Source organism: Gavialis gangeticus, unplaced genomic scaffold (assembly GCF_001723915.1).
Source record: "Gavialis gangeticus isolate Ggan-Ray unplaced genomic scaffold, GavGan_comp1, whole genome shotgun sequence".
Classification (NCBI taxonomy): Eukaryota; Metazoa; Chordata; order Crocodylia; family Gavialidae; genus Gavialis; species Gavialis gangeticus.
Window position 1 is genome coordinate 16,165,887 of NW_017729004.1, and position 6,478 is coordinate 16,172,364.

Consider the following 6,478-nt stretch of genomic DNA (forward strand, 5'->3'; position numbering starts at 1 on the left):
CATTGAACACCTTCAAGAGCAAATTGGATGCTTATCTTGCTGGGATCCTATGACCCCAGTTGACTTCCTGTCCTTCGGGCGGGGGGCTGGACTCAATGATCTTCCGAGGTCCCTTCCAGCCCTAATGTCTATGAAAGGCTATGAACTGCATTATGTTCTGTTCCACCCACTTTTCCAACCTATCCAGATCCACCTGGATTCATTCCCTACCCTCTGGTGTGTTAACCAGGCCCCATAATTTGGTATCATCTGCGAATTTCCACGCTTTCATCTAAGTCACTGTTGAAGACATTGAACAGCACCGGTCCAAGGACTGAGACTTGTGGGACCCCACTGCCCACATCCTTTCAGGTCAATACTGGCCCATCCACCACCACTGTCTGGGTGTGACCCCTAAGCCAATTTGCCACCCACTTGGCCATGTAATCATCTACGTTACAGTCACTCTGTTTATCTATAAAAGTATAATGAGATACTGTATTGAAGGCCTTCTTAAAATCCAAGTAGATGACATCCACTTCGATTCTTGCATTTAAGCCTTTTGTGACCTGGTCGTAGAAAGAAACAAGGTTAGTCAGGCAGGATCTACCTGCTATGAATCCACGGTGGTTGCTATTTAGCATTGCTTTTCCCCACTGGACTCCCAGAAATGTGATCCTTAATTTTTTCAAAGGTTTTCCTGAGGATAGAGGTGAGACTAACTTGTCTATAGTTACCCAGATCCTTCTTCCTCCCCTTCTCGAAAATAGGGATCACATTGGCCTTTTTCCAGTCCTCTGGGACCTGACCTGAGTACCAAGAGTGCTCGAACACCCATGCCAATGGCTCTGCTATCACACCGGCCAATTCCTTCAGTACCCTTGAATGAACATCATCTGGGGCTGGTGACTTAAACACATCCAGCCCCTCCAAGTGTCTCTTCACTAAGTCGGTGCTAACAGTTAGTGGGCTGGTTCCCTCTTTATGCCTGTCTATGATCCAGTTGGGAGATTTGTCCTGATCCGAGTTCAGGAATACAGAGGCAAAAAACTCATTGAAGAGCTCAGCTTTGTCCCCCCATCTGTCACTAATTGCCCTAGTTTGTCTTGTAGGGGGCCTATGCTACCCTGTGCCTTTTTTTTGCTCCCCATATACCTGAAGAAGGACTTTTTGTTGTCTTTAAGTTTTGTTGCCATCCTAAGTTCCAGTTTGCTTTGGCCTTTCTGACTGCCTCCCTGCAAGTGTGGGCCAAGTAGGTATACTCTGCCTTGGTACATACCTCCTGCTTCCACAGCCTTTATGCCCCTTTTTTTGCCCCAAGGCTTTCCTGGATTTCCCTGTTCAGCCAAGAGGGCTTCTTGGCCCCTTTGCCCCCTTTCATGAACAAGGGAATTATCTCCTTCTGTGCTCGTAGGACTGCTCCCTTTAGGAATCACCACCCTTCCTGGATTCCCATCTCACCAATTCTCCTGCCTCACTAATTAATCTCCTGAGCACACTGAAGTTAGCCTTTCTGAAGTCTGGCACTTATCTACTGGTCATCTTTCCTACCTTATGCCAGATAGTGAATTCAGTCAAGTGATGGTCACTGTCCCCTGGTTACCTTGTGTCAGTAGATCCCTCACCAAATCATCCCCTGTAGCCAGAACCAAGTGCAGTAAGGCATTTCCCTTAGTGGGACCATATATCTCCTGTGTTAGGTGAAGGTCCTGTATGCAGGTTAAGAACCTATGTGAATGGTTGGATCTAGCTGACTGTTCCTCCCAGCAGATGTCTGGGTGGTTTAGGTCACCCATGACAACCATGTTCCTTGACTGTATGGCCTCTGAGACCTAGCTGGAGCATTCCAGGTCCAACTCCTCCTCCTGATGTGGTGGCCTGTAGTAGACCCCCCACTACCAAGTCCCTTTCCCCCCAACCCCTTTGCATTTTGACCCACAATACCTCAGTTTGCCCCTCCTCTGATCCCATCTTGATTATGGAAGATGTATATTGCTCCTTTACATAGAGAGCAACACCTCACCCTTTTCTCCCTACTCTATCTCGTCTGTACAGCCTATAGCCCTCAATAGTTTCCTGCAAATGTTTTCTTGGGTAAAATCACTCACAGAGTAGCAAGTGGAGAAGGGGAATTAGCCAACTCAACTTACTAGTATGTGTGTAGTCCCCCATGCCATTCACCCGTGTGTTGTGTCCGTAGGGCTTTTTCTGGTTTCGCCATTGCTTAAGGATGAGACAAGATTGTTACTGGGTTAGATCTTGGAAGGTTCCCCAGGGGTCTCTCCTGCCACGTCTTGCTGGAATGAATTATTTCAATTGAGAGGAAGATGGTTTGTCCTGCCCTTCCTGGTACTTTCCTTCAGTCTTCCTGACTGTACTTCCTACTTGGGGCTCCGCCTCCCCTACACCCCACCTAACACCAACCAAAGATGTTGTTTCTGGATTGCTAAAGCTGGTACAGTATAAACCCTGGTGTTCCAGTCCTCTGAATTTATGATGGTCAGACTGGGATGTTACTTCATCCAAGTTTTCCCCAACTGTACTTGGTCCTGCCTAAACGTCTTCCCGACTCCAGGTCACCTTGCTCCCTGGCACCTCTCTCTCATCTCTATACTTGCCGTGGCTCAGACATCTACCTCTTCTTGTCCCTTCAGGTCCCATCTGGGTCTAATCTAGGCTGGAGATGTCCAATGTCCATGGTGCTTCTTCCGGTGAGTCACTGAGCCTTGTCTGGCTCTGCTTATCTGGGAAAGCCCCTTCCTGGGGCAGCTACAGCATCCCTTCAGTGGGGCTCCGTACTGTTCCCAGCCACTCTGGGCCTGTCGTGGAACTTACTTCTGGTCCCCTGAGTTGCTCTTCTTCCAGGCCTTTTATCCCAGTCTCAGTGGGCTGGCCGGCAAATTGGCCCCTGCACATGGCCACAAAATGTGCCTACTCTGAGGCAGAAGCTGACCCCTGCTCCTCCTGGCTCCACTGTTTTTTTCCCCTTTTTTCTTTTAATGCGGAGTCTTCTCCCACTGTGGTTTCACTTTCACCGTGTCCTTGTTCCAGTGCGGCGACCAGCCGGCTCCGCTTCTCACCCAGTTGGGGTCTTTCCTATCCCAGTGTGACACACCTGAGCCCCTGATTAGACATGGCATGTGATGGCATGGCAAGTGATGGCATGATTGGGTCTGGAGGAATTGTATACCACATCCCAAACATGTTGCCTCCTGCCAAAGCAGACATGTATGGTAGGAGGCACAATGTTTGGGATGGGGCCTAAAATCCCTCTAGTCCTGACTGTGCCATGGCTGAGTTGCCCCCAGTCCAGTCCTGCAGACTGGTCAGGGAGTGACTCTGTCCTTGATCCAGAATACCTCCATCCCCCTACAGATTCCAGATCTGAGGTTGTTGGGGCTGGGTCGGACAATCACCTGATTGTTGGACTTGGGCCCGACAGCCCCGGGTGCATTTGAGGTCTGGAGTTGTTGACAATCAGGTGATTGTCAGACCAGACCCTGGCAGTTTTTGGTACAGTTCAAGATCTCACCCTGACAGTCCTGGGTCTAGTTCAAGATCTGACCCTGACAGTCACGGGTCCAATTCAAGACCCCAAGCTGTTGGGCCAGGTCCAACAATTAGTTGATTGTTGGATCTCCGCCAGCAGTCCAGGGTGGGTTTCAGACCCAGGACAGTGGAGGAGGCTCTAACAATCAGATGATTGACAGCCAACTCCAGGTCAGCTCAGCTGGATGTATGGCTTTTAGAAGACCTGGGCACTGGGACCATGGAACTGGGGAGCCTCTCAAAAGCATATGTTGTCATGGCTTCCTGCAACCCAGCATTTTTAAGTAAAAGGCTGCAGGCTCAGGGGTTGCCAGGGTTCCAGTGGCCAGAGTCCCTTGACTCCCCTTGCCAGGGCACTTTGCAACCTGTTCTCTCAGCAGCTGTTTTTCAGCATTGGGATCGGGGATGTCCTGGTATCAGTGTTGACCCCATTTCCATGTCCATGCTGACAATCAGCTAATTGTCAGCATTGGTATGGGGGTGCTAGACATTCAATTTGTGGTGCCATAAAAATCAACCACAAATATGTTTCATATTTTTGTGGAACAACTTTGTGGCTGGTTTACCACTTTATGGCACCATGTATCAGCTGAAAGTGTAGCACCCCCACACCACTGTTGACAATCAGCATTGACATGGAAAGAGGGTCAGCATTCATACCAGCACAGACCTGATCCCAATGCTGAAAAGCGGCTGCTGAGAGAACAGGTTGGAAGGATCCCAACTTGGGGAAGACAAGGGACTCTAATCACTAGGAACCTGGCAACACATTAATCTCATGATAACTGAAATGTGTGCCAGTGGCCTTGGAAAGCCATAGTGTATCCTGGCCCATCTGCAGAGCACTGGAGCATTTCCACATAAGTGTTGTGCCAAGTTGCTTTGTTCTATATCCACAATAACATGGCTCCATCAGGGACCATACTTCCATGGCGTCCTGGATATCCAATGTCCTAGAATTGCTTCCCCCTCATGAAAGTTTTAGGGTGCATCCAGAGGAGCATACATATGCTTATCCTCACAGACAAATACTTGCCCACAGGGAATGCCTGTGCATGTGTGCTCTGGTGCATGGCAAATTGGCCCAGGTAGGGTAGGGTAGGGCAGCCCAGGTGCTGGCCCCAGCAACCTTACTTTGGGTCCTAGGGGCCTCCCAGGGCTCCAGCAGCAGGGAGCCTGGCCAGCAGCCAGAGGATGGCTCTGGCTAGCTAGGCTTCAGATTCAGGTGGTGTACACTGCTGCTGTGTGCACCACCATTTATTTTCAGGCACGGGTTTTTCTGACACCAGGATCTCAGTGTCAACAAACCCTGGAGTCAAAACCTCCCCCTCCTCCATGCTGCAAATTAGCAGCATAGGGAATGCCTGCATATGTGGCTTGTGCAGTGCCATATACCACACGTACATGCTCATCTGGACCCACTCTTAGTGTGCTGAGGTGGAATGAGTGTGAGTGATTGCTGTTTGCATTATATTGCCCTACAATATCATAGCAGGGTTTGGAGGAGGAAGGATTCTGCAGAGAGGCTGTCTTCATCTGTGGCAATTTCCTCATCTGTTACAGTGACATGCACATTTGGGGCCCTGTCTATGAAGCCTTAACTCCTGTGAGTAATACTTTACATTACTTTTTTTGATTTGTTTCAATGCGAGCTACTCATGGAAGCAAAAGCTATGGGCCAGATTCTACATTCCACCTATTAGGCTTCCATTTGGAATTAGGTGCCTAAGTGTGATTTTTCTTCCACCCTGTTCAAATCGTGAAAATCCGTTACTTTTGTAACATACCATCATCTTACCCTTAATACTGAGTGACAGAAAGCAGTGAGGTGGAGGAGCACCCATTAACATTTTATATTAAACAATTTTTCAAGCACATTGGAATAGATTCTTGCCCAATAAACTTAGACTTTTATTCTTCAAACCTCCAGCTTACTCAGGCTTCAGATACTTTTAGTTTCATATTTTCCAGACTGTCATACAGGTGATATATAAAAGTCCTCCAGCAAGAAATACATGTGCAGTCCGATACATGGGCCCAGTCAACCAGCTTAGTTTAAGTATGCTCAAGTAAATGTGTATCATCCCTTAAAAGCTGTTACAGAAAGGAAATGAATATAAAAGGAAAAGAAATGTAAATGCCTCAGGGAATACAGAATTATCATAATACTAATGATATTTTGGTGTATTAATGACCATGAACCCCATCCAGCAACTTACTGGTGGCTCTATCTATATCTTTTCTATCTACTAAACAAATAGCCAAGCAATCAGTGACACCGGAAAATTTTGGGGGCAGGGGCTTTCTTCATTATATATGTACACGGCATCTTCACAATGGAGCCTTCTTCCTTACAGGCCTCTAGGCAATATGTAATGTAGTTATTAAATAGTAATAATTTGTCTCTCATTTTCATCATGGTGGTATCTGATTACTAGTTAATGAGCTGTGTGACCGATCAGGACTTTTTAATATGGAACACCTTTCCGCTATACCCCTGTAGCTACTACACATTACAGATCCTGTGAATCAGACTGATCAGTAATTTACACTTACGTTCCATTTTAATTTCACAGCTTTTGCCAACTTCCATGATAAAAGCAGCTAATTCAGTAACCTTTTAACGACCATGTGTGGAATTCATTTTTATCTGTTTTGAAGATTATGTTTTCACATAAACTTCTATTGGCTACAACAGTTTCATTGATTGAATCAACTAGAGGTTTGGATTTTTTGGTTTTATTTTGGTCTTGCAAAGATATTGAGTTTTATTGGACTGCTTGATCTTCTTTAAACATTTAATCTTCCTCTCTTTTAGCAAGTAGTTTGTATAGTTAGAACTAAGTTTTGTCATTATTAGTAAACCATGTTGTATATTACTTACAGAATTGGAGAAGAGTTTACATATAACCCAGCATCATGTATACTTGGGGGGGGGGGGGAGGGGTTT

General features: G+C 46.7%; 1 long non-coding RNA gene across 1 annotated transcript in view; it reads right to left on the reverse strand.

The window, feature by feature from the left end:
- Nucleotides 1–1,311: 1,311 nt before the first annotated feature.
- The window catches only part of LOC109291482, a 24,714-nt gene continuing 19,547 nt past the window's right edge, over nucleotides 1,312–6,478 (reverse strand). Inside the window, exons 4-5 of the long non-coding RNA XR_002095857.1 lie at nucleotides 3,894–3,900; nucleotides 1,312–1,445 (exon numbers count right to left, since the gene is read on the reverse strand). This is a non-coding gene — a long non-coding RNA (uncharacterized LOC109291482). The remainder of the gene's footprint in view (nucleotides 1,446–3,893; nucleotides 3,901–6,478) is intronic.